Genomic DNA, 15,203 nt, shown 5'->3' on the forward strand with positions numbered 1-15,203 from the left:
CTCACTTCCTCCAGATTGGGAACCTGCATGGGTCCCAGCTACCATGTCTTTTTGTAGGACTTATTGAACACATTTCTACTCCATTCCCTGACCTCTTTTTCCATTACACTGATGACTGTGTCAGTGCTGCTTTCTGCTCTCGCCTGATCTAAAGAATTGATTAAATATGCTTCAACTCCCCCCCCACCCCCACCCCGCCCTGCCTTTTACCTTTAAGTGGTCTATTTCTGATTCTGCATGCCCCTTTCTGAACTCCTCCCTTGCTATCTCCAGGAATAGGCTTTCCATCGACATTTATTACAAGCCAATGACTACATGGATTATACTTCTTCCCAACTCACTTCCCGCAAGGACCATCCTCCCAGGTTCTCCTTCTGCTCTGAAGATGCCACCTTCCATACCAGAGATTTTGAAATGTCCTCCTTTTTCCTCAGCCAAGGTTTCCACTCTGCTGTGATGGATAGATCCCACAACTGGACCTGCCCCATTTCCCGTGCTTCTGATCTCTCCTTTACCCCTCCCCACCCCCAAATATGATCGACTCCCCCTCTCCTTCCAATCCTTGCATTCATCAGATTATCTTCCGCTATTTCTGCCACCTGCAAAATGACCCGACCACCAAACACATCTTCCCCTCCCTGCTTTTCGAAGGAACTATTCCCTCCAAGACACCCTGGTTCACTCTTCCATGATGCCCACCACCTGCTGCTTTTCCCTTGGCACCTTCCCATTCAAGCGCAGGAAATGCACAGCCTGTCCACACCACTGTCCAAGGCTCTAAACACTCCTTCCATATTAGACAGCAATTGATGTGCACTTCCTGGTATTACTATATCTGCTGCTCATGCTGCAGTCTTCTCTACATTGGGAAGAAAAAACACAGATTAGGTGACGGCTTTGCGAAACACCTTTGTTTGTTCCACAAGTGCTGTTTCCATTTCAGACCTATCTCACCCCTCACTACCTGAGCTATTCACAAGTTCGCAGTGTCTCCTAATTGTCTTTAATTTCTTCTATTACACCTCTTCTTATCATTTCCCAACATTATAACAGTAGCTACACTACAAAAGTACTCCATTGGCTCTAACGCACTTTGAGGTCATCAAAGATGTGATTTCAATGCAAGTTCTTTCTCTCAATCATCTCGTTAATATCACTCCAATCATTTAACCAGTTCTTATTTTCCTTTTAACCACTTTATAGTTCATTCTCTGCGTCCTTTCTCTCTCATACAGGAGTGTGTTTTTTTCTGTTTCATATCCCTTCCCATTTTTCTGTTCTCTTCTTAAATGCTGTTGATCTTCAATTTTTTTGTAGTTCTAATGAACTGTTACATCTGAAACGTTAACCAGTCTGTTCTCTTCACAAATGCTCATTGACCTGTGAGTGTTTTCAGCATTTTCTGTTTTTGTTTCAGATTTCCAGCCTTTGCAATTCTTTTGCTTTTTATTGACATCTAATCAAAAGTCTCCCCCAGCATCCTCATGAGAGGTACTTTAAGAAATGAAAATTCTCACATATTTAAAGACAAGCAGTTCTCTTTCGTAAAACAGTTGTCAAGAACGTACAGTGTAATGCTGTTACAATACTGCAATGGAGTTGAATGGCTACATCCTGTGGGGCCAATTGCATCAGTTCAATATAAGAAGTGATTCCATAACTCGCCGACGGCTCAGACATAAAGGCCCCGATATTAACGCGGAGATGGGAACGGAGCGGGATGGGAACGGAGCGGGATGGGAACGGAGCGGGATGGGAACGGAGCGGGATGGGAACGGAGCGGGATGGGAACGGAGCGGGATGGGAACGGAGCGGGATGGGAACGGAGCGGGATGGGAACGGAGCGGGATGGGAACGGAGCGGGATGGGAACGGAGCGGGATGGGAACGGAGCGGGTTGGGAACGGAGCGGGTTGGGAACGGAGCGGGATGGGAACGGAGCGGGATGGGAACGGAGCGGGATGGGAACGGAGCGGGATGGGAACGGAGCGGGATAGTGGGCAACGAACACTAAACATTGCAGGATATGTAGGAATGTCCGATTTCAATGGAGATGCCTGATTATCATTTAACTTCCCGGTTTTGCATCCCCACTGCATGTTAGTGGGCATGATGCGGACCAGTATAATGTGATTTCCCCTCGACTAGTTAAAGCTCCAGTTCAAAGATGAAACAGAGGAGGAGGTTTGTAGATTGGAACACTGTGGATTAGAAAGGTAACATTTATTGAGATGGCTGGAAGGAGAGCAAAAGCTGAACCCAGGTTCGGTGAGTCATCCCTGGATGTTCTGCTGGGTGCAATAAGGGCTAGGAGGGAGGTCTTGTTTCCAGCAATGGGCAAAAGAAACCTACTGCCACCACAAAGAAGGCGTGGCTGGAGGTGGCACAGGAGGTGAGCAGCAGAGGCATCACCATGAGGTCCTGGCTCCAGTGCCACAAATGTTTTAATGACCTGACCAAGTCAGGAAAGGTGAGAAAAATTAGACTCTGTCTCGTCAAGTGTACTCCATTTACAGAACTCCTCAAATTCACTTTTATCAGCATCTATCGTTCTGTTTAAATGGATATCCTCTCATCATCACCTCTCCCTTCCTCCATGCACCGCTGCCAGTCACCCCAATCCTCATGCAATCTGACACCACCTCATTCAGCTCCCCCGATTCTCAGCGCAAGTCCTCAAACGGCACTGTCAACACGTTCCTCAAATGCATGCCAGCGCAACTCGTGGTGCATCTGCCTGATTAGCACCCTCACCGAATGCACTGCATCCAATGCACACACGCCTCAGAGTCACTCATGGGTCTGTGGTGCCACCCTTGCAGGTGAGGAGAGCACAGAATGCGAGGGAGAGGGTAAGGACTGGAGGCGGACCCCCACAGATCGAAGAACTTTACCTGGCGGAGGAGGCGGCGGCTCTGGAAATAAGCTGCATTTCTGCCTCACTGAGCATCGGAGATTGGAACAGGAGTAGAATATTCAGCCCTCGAGCCTGTTCCAACATTCAGTTAGATCATGGCTGATCTGTATCTTAACTGCATCTACCCACCTTGGTTGCGTAACCCTTAATACCCTTGCCTAACAAAGATCTATCAACCTCAATTTTGAAATTTTCAATTAACCCCCAGCCTCAACAGCATTCTGGGGGAGAGAGTTCCAGATTTCCACTCCCCTTTGTCTGAAGAAGTGCTTCCTGACATCACCCCTGAAAGGCCCAGCTCTAATTTTAAGGTTATGCCCCTTCTGGATTCTCCCACCAGAAGAAATAGTTTCTCTCTATTGACTCTATCAAATCCTTTAATCATCTTAACTACCTCCATTTGATCACCCCTTGATCTTCTATACTCAAGGAAATACAAGCCTAGTCTGTGCAACCTGTCCTCATAATTTAACCCTTTTAGCCCCGGTATAATTCTGGTGAATCTGCGCTGTGCACTCTCCAAGGCCGTTAGATCCTTCCTGAAGTGTGGTGCCCAGGACTGAACGCAGTACTCTAAATGAGATCTAACCAGAGCTTTATATAACTGTAACATAACTTACACCATTTGTATTCCAGCCCCCTTGAGATAAAAGCCAACATTCCATTAGCCTTTATAATTATATTTTGTACCTGTTCACCAGCCTTTAGTGATTTCTGTACTTGGACTCCTAAATCTATCTGCTCCTCCACAGTTCCTAACTTCTCACCATTTAGAAAATATTATGATCTATCTAGCTTAGGTCCAAAGTGGATGACCTCACACATCCCCACTTTGAACTCCCTCTGCCACGGTTTTGTCCACTCACTTAATCTATCAATGTCCCTTTGCAACTTTCTGTTCCTGCCTACACTATATTTGAATATACGGCACTCTGTTCCTTTGTCTAAGTCATTTGTAAATATATTGAAAAGCTGAGGCCCCGAATCGCTGGGGGACACCATAAGTCACATCCTGCCAATTTGAGTACATACCCATTATGCCTACTCTCTATCTCCCATATCAACAGGACACACGGCAGATTAAATTAAACGCAGAGAAGTGCAAAGTGAAACTTTTTGGACTTTGGATTTGTACGTGCACAAATCTTTGAAGGTGATAGGACAGGTTCAGAAAGCAGTTAAAAAAGCATACGGGATCCTGGGTTTTATAAATAGAGGCATAGAGTACAAAACAAGGGAGTTATGTTGAACCTTCATTAAACACTGGTTCGGCCACAACTGGAGTATTGTGTCCAATTCTGGGCACCGCACTTTAGGAAGAATGTGAAGGCCTTTAAGAGGTTGCAGAAAGCTTTACGAGAACGGTTCCAGGGACTTCAATTACGTGGATAGACTGGAGAAGCTGAGGTTATTCCCCTTAGAGCAGAAAAGGTTGTTAGGAGATTTCACAGAAGTGTTCAAAATCAGGAATGGTTTAAAGTAAATGAAGATAAACTGTTCCCATTGGCAGAAGGGTTGAGAACCAGAGGAGAAAGATTTAAGATGATTGGCAAAAGAACCAAAGGCGACATGAGGGAAAACTTTTTTACGCAGCGAGTTGTTATGATCTGGAATGCGCTGCCTGAAAGGGTGGTGGAAGCAGATTCGATCGTGGCTTTCAAAAAGGAATTGGATAAATATTTGGAGAAAAAAATATGCAGGGTTACGGGGAAAGAGCGTGGGAATGGGATTAACTGGATTGCAGTGTTTCTGGAGCGGCCTGGCAGGAGCTGGAGGCAAAGAAATTGAGGGCAGTGGTGACTTTCACAACCACTGGTAATGCATGGCCGCCAGGTCCAGCAGACAGCTGGTCTTCCTGTAGGAGGCTGCAGAGGTCTGCGACCACCTGACATGACAATCTCAGCCTGCGGAAGCAAGTCATGGAAGCTGAGCCTCTGTCTGTAGTCCCTGTTAGGTTGTTAGGGCCTTCTGCGAGCTCGTCCCCTCTGTTGCTCACTTTCCTGCTGGCCACCTGCAGCTCCCTCCACATTACACCCTTTCTGCTGTTGACCGCATTCTCCTCCTTTTCCACGGTTCAATCGGAAGCAGCCATGGTGCCATCCATCATGAGCTTCTCTGCCTGAACAACCCACAGCTCTCCAAACCTCACACCAAATACTCTCACCAAACCGTGTCCCAGAAGCAACTGAAGAAGGACCTGTGAGCACTGAACCTTTATTCACGTCGGGCCTCCTGACCGTTAAACACCCCGATAAAGTGCCGAGCAATCTCGCCTCCGTTTCACTGGTGACTTTCCTGAACCTAGGGAAACCCATGTTGCACCATTTAAGTTCCATTCGGGGTTCCAACTGCATTATAGGACCCCGATTTAAATATGTTAATAAGCTTCCCGCCTCTCCGTGGCGGGGCACTCGGCCGCCCCGATATCCACCATTGCAGGTTGGAGTCGGGTTATGCGATTTTTACATTTTAACCCTCTCCCATCCATCGCCTGGGGGGGGTGGGGGGGCGGGTAGAGGCGGTTAATATCAAGTCCAAAGATTCTACCTCTCAGCCATAGAGATCAGGAAAGTTCCAAGTTCAATTCCCAGTCTGTATTGAGCTAGGTAATGTCAGCTGTAAGGGCACTACAATTAGCTGCAGGACCCTTGAGTTAAGGACGGGAAAAATTAGCCAGAATTTTCTCTGGATTCTTATCACAGTAAGCTCTCCCAGAATTACATGCATGGATCTTGCATGACGAAAGGATTAGGCTCGACTAAGTCCATAAGACCATAAGAGATAGGAGCAGGAGTAGGCCATTCGGCCCCTCGAGCCTGCTCTGCCATTTAATGAGATCATGGCTGATCTGATTTTTGCCTCAACTCCACTTTCCCGCCTTTTCCCCATATCCTTTGACTCCCTTGTTGATCAAAAATTTGTCGAACTCAGCCTTGAATGTATTCAATGACTCAGCCTCCACAGCTTTTTGGGGTAAAGAATTCCAAAGATTCACGACCCTCTGGGAGAAGAAATTCCTCCTCATTTTCCGTCTTAAACTGGCGACCCCTTATTCTGAGACAATATCCCCTAGTTTTAGATTCCCCCATGAGGGGTAACATCCTCTCAGCATCTACCCTATCGAGTCCCCTCAGAATCTTGTATGTTTCAATAAAGTCTCCTCTCATTCTTCTAAACTCCAATGAGTATAGACCCAACCTGTTCAATCTTTCCTCATAAGGCAACCCTTTCATACCCGGAATCAACCTATTGAACCTTCTCTGAACTGCCTCCAATGCAAGTATGTCCTTCCTTAAATAAGGGCACCAGAACTGTACGCAGTACTCCAGGTGTGGTCTCACCAGCACCCTGTACAGTTGTAGCATGACTTCCCTGCTTTTATACTCCATCCCCCTAGAAATAAAGGCCAATATTCCGTTTGCCTTCCGGATTACCTGCTGCACCTGTATGTTGACTTTTTGTGTTTCATGTACGAGGACACCAAATCCCTCTGTACCGCAGCATTTTGTAGTATTTCTCCATTCAAATAATATTTTGCTTTTTTATTTTTCCTCCCAAAGTGGATGACTTCACATTTTCCCACATTATATTCCATCTGTCAATTTTTTGCCCATTCACTTAACCTGTCAATATCCCTTTGCAGACACTTTGTGTCCTCATCGCAACTTGCTTTTCCACCTATCTTTGTATCATCAGCAAATTTGTCCACAAGACACTCTGTTCCTTCATCCAAGTCATTAATATATATTGTAAATAGTTGAGGCCCCAGCACTGAGCCCTGTGGCACCCCACTAGTTACAGATTGCCATTTTGAAAATGACCCTTTTATCCCGACTCTTTGTTTTCTGTTAGTTAGCCAATCCTCTATCCATGCCAGTATATTACCCCAACACCATGAGCTCTTATCTTGTGTAGTAATCTTTTATGTAGCACCTTATCGAATGCCTTTTGGAAATCCAAATATACTGCATCCATTGGTTCCCCTTTATCCACCCTGCCCGTTACTTCCTCAAAGAACTCTAATAAATTTGTCAGACACGATTTCCCCTTCATAAAACCATGTTGACTCTCCTTGATTGTATTATGAGTCTCTAAATGTCCAAATGACTATTGTTTTCCACAGTTGAATAATCTGCCAACACTTGCAAGCTGGTGGTCACAAGTAAATAATGGCTGCTTGGGTGAGATAGCTGAAGACAATTGCTATCCATGGAACTATACCCTTGATAGTCAATGCTTTCAGAAGATGAGGAGGGGAAGAAAACTAAACAAGCTGAAAACAAATTTACTTTCAGTTCTTTTTAAACAAACTAAATTCTTACATTTAATGGTTTGTTTTCACCTAAAATTACTTGCTTTACATAATGTTCGTGTGTTTATTTCATACATCTAATTCATCAATTTCAATGCAGATTACAAGAGGAACCTTTTTTGAAACTTTATGGAAGTTTTCGAATAAAATTCAAGAAGTTGTTGTCGCAGCATACAACAATTATTACACTTCTTGGAGTTTTATACATTGTGGTTTTGAAATAGAGTGACCCTGACCTTAAATCATACACCAGTAACATCTACATTCTGGTTATTATTCCAATAGGAAACAAAAAATCCCTCCACTCGGAACTGTCTATGCAGTGAGCCATAGAATTGCCAGCAAATATTCAAAGTGTTCAAAATAGACTCTTTACATCGCTGGTAAATTACTGTACAGATCCCAAAGTGAAACACTGAGATAACGTATTGCACAAGATGCAAAAGCACATAACGTTTCCCCACCCCAAAGAACGTTGTGGTGGCAGTTATGGGAGCATCACTATTCAAATAAACAATCTTCTCAAATTGGAATTTATTTTAATGGGCAAGTGTCATAGCAGGTACCACAGAGGAGGAGGCCGTTCAGCCCATCGTGCCTGTGCCAGCTCTTTGAAAGAGCTATCCAATTAGTCCCATTCCCCTGCTCTTTCCCCATAGCCCTGTAAATTTTTTCCCTTCAAATATTTATCCAATTCCCTTTTGAAAGTTATTATTGAATCTGCTTCCACCGCCCTTTCAGGCAGCGCATTCCAGATCATTACAACTCGCTGTGTAAAAAAATGTTTCCTCATGTCGCCTCTGGCTCTTTTGCTGATCACCTTAAATCTGTGTCCTCTGGTTACCGACCCTTCTGCCACTGGAAACAGTTTCTCCTTATTTACTCTATCAAAACCGTTCATGATCTTGAACACCTCTATTAAATCTTCCCTTAACCTTCTCAGTTCTAAGGAGAACAATCCCAGCTTCTCCAGTCTCTCCACATAACTGAAGTCCCTCATCCCTGGCACCATTCTAGTAAATCTCTTCTACACCCTCTCTAAGGCCTTGACATCCTTCCTAAAGTGTGGTCCCCAGAACTGAACACAATACTCCAGCTGAGGCCTAACCAGTGTTTTATAAAGGTTTAGCAGAACATCCTTGCTTTTGTACTCTATGCCTCTGTTAATAAAGCCCAGGATCCCATATACTTTTTTTTAAAAACAGCTTTCTCAACTTGTCCTGCCACCTTCAATGATTTGTGTATGTGCACCTCCAGGTCTCTGTTCCCGCACCCCCTTTAAAATTGGACCATTTAGTTTATATTGCCTCTCCACATTCATCCTACTAAAATGTATCACTTCACACTTCTCCGAGTTAAATTTCATCTGCCTTGTGTCTGCCCATTTCACCAGTCTGTCTATATCCTTAGCCTTTTTATTAGAGATATATTTGAAAGATTCTCAAACCATTAACTCTGGACTGAGATCTGGCACATTAGACTTCATTGAGTGCCATCGTTAGGCCATGGTAAATGACCAGCAAACCAGCAACCAATTTGGGAAACCCCAAATTCATCTGCCCATCACTGTTTAACCACATAGCAACAGCTAATGCAGTTCAGAAATAATTGTGTGAAACCTTTTGAGAGGTTTTGATGTGAAAAGGCACTACTTCAATGTAGAACACACCCATGGCTTCTCTTTGCAAAATCTTACTTAAGCGTTGTTTTATGGTTTTTTGACCATTTGGCATCAGAGGAATTTCAGCTAATTTCAGCTATTAAGATGTTGCTATCAAATTAAATTCTGCATACAAAGGATTAAATCCACATTCAACAACAACAACTTGCATTAATAAAGTGCCTTTAATGTAGTAAAATGTCCCAAGCTGCTTCACAGGAGCGTTATCAAACAAAATTTGACACCGAGCCACATAAGGAGATATTAGGACAGGTGACCAAAGGCTTGACCAAAGAGATATGTTTTAAGGAGTGTCTCAAAGGAGGAGAGAGAGAGGTAGAGAGGCAGAGAGGTTTAGGGAGGGAATTCCAGAGCTTAGGGTCTAGGCACCCCATTTGTCTGAGCTCTGGCCGAGGCTCTCATAATCCCAGTTGTCAAATTTGAAATTCCACAGGGTATAGAATCATAGATTCAGAGAGAGTTACAGCACAGAGGGAGGCCATTCGGCCCATCGTGTTCGTGCCGGCCAAAGAAAGCTATCCAGCTTAATCCCACTTTCCAGCACTTGGTCCATAGCCCTGCAGGTTACTGCACATCCAAGTACTTTTTATATGAGTTGAGGGTTTCTGCCTTTATCATCCTTTCAGGCAGTGAGTTCCAGACCGCCACTGGGTGAAAACATTTCTCCATCGCTCCCCTCAAATCCTTCTATCAATTACTTTAAATCTATGCCCCTTGGTCACTGACCCCTCTGTGAAGGGAAATAGTTCATCGAAACAGAAAATAGGAGCAAGAGAAGGCCATTCAGCCCTTCGGGCCTGCTCCGCCATTCAAAATGATCATGGCTGATCGTCTAACTCAGTACCCTGTTCCCGCTTTTTCCCCATATCCCTTGATCCCTTTAGCATTAAGAAATATATCTTTCTCCTTCTTGAATACATCTAATGACTTGGCCTCCACTGCCTTCTGTCGTAGAGAATTCCACAGGTTCACCACCCTCTGAGTGAAGAATTTTCTCCTCATCTCTGTTCTAAATGGCATACCCCGTATCCTGAGACTGTGACCCCTGGTTCTGGACTCCCCAGCTATCGGAAACATCTTCCCTGCATCTAGTCTGTCTAGTCCTGTTAGAATTTTATATATTTCGATGAGATTACTTCTCATTCTTCTAAACTCTAGTGAATATAGGCCTAGTCGACCCAATCTCTCCTCATACGTCAGTCCTGCCATCCCAGGAATCAGCATGGTAAACCTTCGTTGCACTCCCTCCATGGCAAGGACATCCTTCCTCAGATAAGGAGACCAAAATTGCACTCAATACTCCAGATGTGGTCTCTCCAAGGCCCTGTATAACTGCAGTAAGACATCTCTTCTCCTGTACTCAAATCCTCTTGCAATGGAGGCCAACATACCATTCGCCTTCCTAACTGCTTGCTGCACCTGAATGCTCGCTTCCAGCGACTGGTGTACAAGGACACCCAGGTCTCGTTGCACCTCCCCTTTTCCCAATTTATCACCATTCAGATAATAATCTGCCTTTCTGTTTTTACAACCAAAGTGGATAATCTCACATTTATCCACATTATACTGCATCTGCCATGTTCTTGCCCACTCACCCAACTTGTCTAAATCACATTGGAGCCTCTTTGCATCCTCCTCACAGCTCACATTCCACCCCAGCTTTGTGTCGTCTGCAAACTTGGAAATGTTACATTTAGTTCCCTCATCCAAATCATTGATATATATTGTGAATAGCTGGGGCCCAAGCACTGATCCCTGCGGTACCCCACTAGTCACTGCCTGCCACCCCGAAAAAGACCCATTTATTCCTACTCTCTGCTTCCTGTCTGTCAACCTATTCTCAATCCATGCCAGTATATTCCCCCCAATCCCATGTGCTTTAATTTTGCACACGAACCTCTTGTGTGGGACCTTATCAAAAGCCTTCTGAAAATCCAAGTACACCACATCCACTGGTTCTCCCCTATCCATTCTACTAGTTACATCCTCAAAAAACCCCAGTAGATTTGTTAAGCATGATTTCCCTTTCATAAACCCATGCTGACTTTGTCCAATCCCGTTAATGCCCTCCAAGTGTTCTGTTATCACATCTTTTATAATAGACTCTAGCATTTTCCCCACTACTGATGTTAGGCTAACTGGTCTGTAATTCCCTGTTTTTTCTCTCCCTCCTTTTTTAAACAGTGGGGTTACATTTGCCACCCTCCAATCTGTAGGAACTGTTCCAGAGTCCATAGAATTTTGGATGACCACCAATGCATCCACTATTTCTGGGGCCACTTCCTTTAGTACTCTGGGATGTAGATTATCAGGCCCTGGGGATTTGTCAGCCTTTAGCCCCATTAATTTCCCAGCACTATTTTTTTACTAGTACTGGTTTCCTTCAGTTCCTCCCTCTCACTAGACCCTTGGTCCCTAACATTTCCGGGAGGTTATTTGTGTCCTCCTTTGTGAAGACAGAACCAAAGTATGTGTTTAATTGTTCTGCCATTTCTTTGTTCCCCATTATAATTTCCCCCATTTCTGACTGTAAGGGACCTACATTCGTCTTCACTAATCTTTTTCTCTTGACATATTTATAGAAGCTTTTACAGTCAGTTTTTATGTTCCCTGCTAGTTTACTCTCATACTCTATTTTTCCCCTCTTAATCAATCTCTTTGTTCTCCTTTGCTGAATTCTAAACTGCTCCCAATCCTCAGGCTTGCCGCTTTTTCTGGCAATTTTATATGTCTCCTCTTTGGATCGAATACTATCCCTAATTTCTTTTGTAAGCCACAGTTGAGCCACCTTTCCTGTTTTATTTTTGCGCCAGTCAGGAATGAATAATTGTTGTAATTCCTGCACACGTTCTTTAAATATTAGCCATTGCCTATCCACCGTCATCCCTTTTAGTAAAGTTCCCCAACCTATCATAGCCAACTCACACCTCATACTTTCGTAATTTCCTTTATTTAGATTCAGGACCCTAGTTTCGGATTCGACTACTTCTCTCTCCATCTTAATGAGGAATTCTATCATGTTATGGTCGCTCTTCCCTAAGGGACACTGCACAACAGGATTGTTAATTAATCCTTTCTCATTGCACAATACCCAGTCTAGGATCACCTGTTCTCCAGTTGGTTCCTCAACGTATTGGTCTAGAAATCCATCACATACACACTCCAGGAATTCCTCCCCCATTGTATTATTGCTAATTTGGTTTGACCAATCTATATGTAAATTAAAGTCACCCATGATTATAGTTGTACCCTTCTTGCATGCGTCTCTAATTTCCTGTTTTATGCCCTCCTCTACATCTCCACTACTGTTTGGGGGCCTATAGACAACCCTCACCAACGTTTTCTGCCCCTTGGTGTATCTTAGCTCCACCCATACAGATTCCACATTGTGATTTTCTGAGCCAATATCCTTCCTCACTATTGCATTGATTTCCTCCTTTGCTAACAATGCCACCCCACCTCCTTTCCCTTTTTGCCTGTCCTTCCTAAATATTGAATACCCCTGGATGTTCAGTTCCCACCCTTGGTCACCCTGCAGCCATGTCTCCGTAATCGCAACTAAATCATACCCGTTAATATCTATCTGCGCTGTTAATTCATCTACCTTATTGCGAATGCTCCGCGCATTTAGACACAATGCCTTTAGACTTGTCTCTTTCAGATTGCTAGCCATCTTAGTTTTATTTTGCACTATGGCCCCATTTGTTTCTCGCCCTTGTTTTCTCTGCCTTCCACTATTGCTTCTTCTAGATAGATGAGGGCTGTGCAGTAGACGTGGTCTACATGGACTTCAGCAAAGCATTTGACAAGGTACCGCATGGTAGGTTGTTACATAAGGTTAAATCTCATGGGATCCAAGGTGAGGTAGCCAATTGGATACAAAATTGGCTTGAAGACAGAAGACAGAGGGTGGTTGTAGAGGGTTGTTTTTCAAACTGGATGCCTGTGTCCAGCGGTGTGCCTCAGGGATCGGTGCTGGGTCCGCTGTTATTTGTTATTTATATTAATGATTTGGATGAGAATTTAGGAGGCATGGTTAGTAAGTTTGCAGATGACACCAAGATTGGTGGCATTGTGGACAGTGAAGAAGGTTATCTAGGATTGCAACGGGATCTTGATAAATTGGGCCAGTGGGCGGATGAATGGCAGATGGAGTTTAATTTAGATAAATGTGAGGTGATGCATTTTGGTAGATCGAATCGGGCCAGGACCTACTCCGTTAATGGTAGGGCGTTGGGGAGAGTTATAGAACAAAGAGATCTGGGAGTACAGATTCATAGCTCCTTGAAAGTGGAGTCACAGGTGGATAGGGTGGTGAAGAAGGCATTCAGCATGCTTGGTTTCATTGGTCAGAACATTGAATGCAGGAGTTGGGATGTCTTGTTGAAGTTGTACAGGGCATTGGTGAGGCCACACTTGGAGTACTGTGTACAGTTCTGGTCACCCTATTATAGAAAGGATATTATTAAACTAGAAAGAGTGCAGAAAAGATTTACTAGGATGCTACCGGGACTTGATGGTTTGACTTATAGGGAGAGGTTAGACAGACTGGGACTTTTTTCCCTGGAGAGTAGGAGGTTAAGGGGTGATCTTATAGAAGTCTATAAAATAATGAGGGGCATAGATAAGGTCAATAGTCAAAATCTTTTCCCAAAGGTAGGGGAGTCTATAACGAGGGGGCACAGATTTAAGGTGAGAGGGGAGAGATACAAAAGGGTCCAGAGGGGCAATTTTTTCACTCAAAGGGTGGTGAGTGTCTGGAACGAGCTGCCAGAGGCAGTAGTAGAGGCGGGTACAATTTTGTCTTTTAAAAAGCATTTGGACAGTTACATGGGTAAGATGGGTATCGAGGGATATGGGCCAAGTGCAGGCAATTGGGACTAGCTTAGTGGTATAAACTGGGCGACATGGACATGTTGGGCCGAAGGGCCTGTTTCCATGTTGTAACTTCTATGATTCTATGATTCCCTTTCTGTCTTATGTTTCTATCCTTGTTTCCCCCTCCTCTGACTCCCCACTCAGTTTCCCACCCCCCTGCCATTCTAGTTTAAACCTTCCCCAACAGCACCAGCAAACACCCCCACGAGGACATCGGTCCTGGTCCTGCTCGGGTGTAACCCGTCCCGCTTGTACAGGTCCCACCTTCCCCAGAACCGGTCCCAATGTCCCAGGAATCTAAATCCCTCCCTCCTACACCATCCCTGCAGCCATGCATTCATCTGGTCTATTCTCCTGTTCCTATACTCACTAGCCTGTGGCACTGGTAGTAATCTTGAGATCACTACCTTTGAGGTCCTGCTTTTTAATTTATCTCCTAACTCCTTAAATTCACCTTGCAGGACCTCATCCCTTTTTTTTTTTACCTATGTCGTTGGTACCGATATGGACCACGACTACTGGCTGTTCACCCTCCCCCTCCAGAATGCCCTGCAGCCACTCCTATTCTAGGTCCTCCCTATCCACTGCATCTAGTCCCCTCATAATTTTATATACCTCAATTAAATCTCCCCTCAGCCTCCTATGTTCCAAAGAAAACAACCCCAGCCCATCCAATCTTTTCTCATAGCTAAAATTCTCCAGCCCTGGCAACAACCTCGTAAATCTCCTCTGTACCCTCTCTCGTGCAATCACATCCTTCCTGTAATGTGGTAACCAGAACTGTACGCAGTACTCAAGCTGTGGCCTAACCAATGTTTTATACAGTTCTGGCATAACCTCCCTGCTCTAATATTGATGCAATTGGTGGCATAACACGATTGTGTCACTGACTGTGAAGTTACAGAAGTTTCAGCAGACCATTAAGAAATCTACACGAAAATCAAATTGCAAAAGTTCTGAAACTGTTTTCACAACATGCTATCCCAAGAGCTAGGTTTGCTCAAGCCCCCTCCAAAATATCCATCAAAACTTATGGGCTCAAGTCAGTTGTGTATTCTATCCACTCGTCTGCTAATAAATCTAATTTGCCTCTGACATTTTTCTTCTCTATATCTGTTTATAGATTTGCTCAGTACTTGGTTTTCTGATTAATACTTTTCCTTTTTTAAAAAGGAGTCTACATAAAGCCATGGGTATATAATTGCAAACTTTACAATACCATTCCAGACATTTAGATCAATTTTATCCAGGATATAAATTTAATTTTAAAAAATTCTTTCATCTGGTCATATATTCAAGTTTGTTTCCCCGCTGCTGAGTGGGGTACTGAAGATCTCAGACGATTCACAAAATACACTACTTATAATATTTGTAAGAAGAATTTAACATGTATTGTCAGTGTTAAATATAAAACAG

At 44.0% G+C, this 15,203-nt stretch overlaps 1 protein-coding gene across 7 annotated transcripts in view; it reads right to left on the reverse strand.

The window, feature by feature from the left end:
• The window catches only part of zdhhc21 (zinc finger DHHC-type palmitoyltransferase 21), a 238,544-nt gene that overhangs the window by 113,574 nt on the left and 109,767 nt on the right, over positions 1–15,203 (reverse strand). The window lies entirely within an intron of this gene.

This window comes from Heptranchias perlo, chromosome 4 (genome assembly GCF_035084215.1).
Source record: "Heptranchias perlo isolate sHepPer1 chromosome 4, sHepPer1.hap1, whole genome shotgun sequence".
NCBI classification, from domain to species: Eukaryota; Metazoa; Chordata; class Chondrichthyes; order Hexanchiformes; family Hexanchidae; genus Heptranchias; species Heptranchias perlo.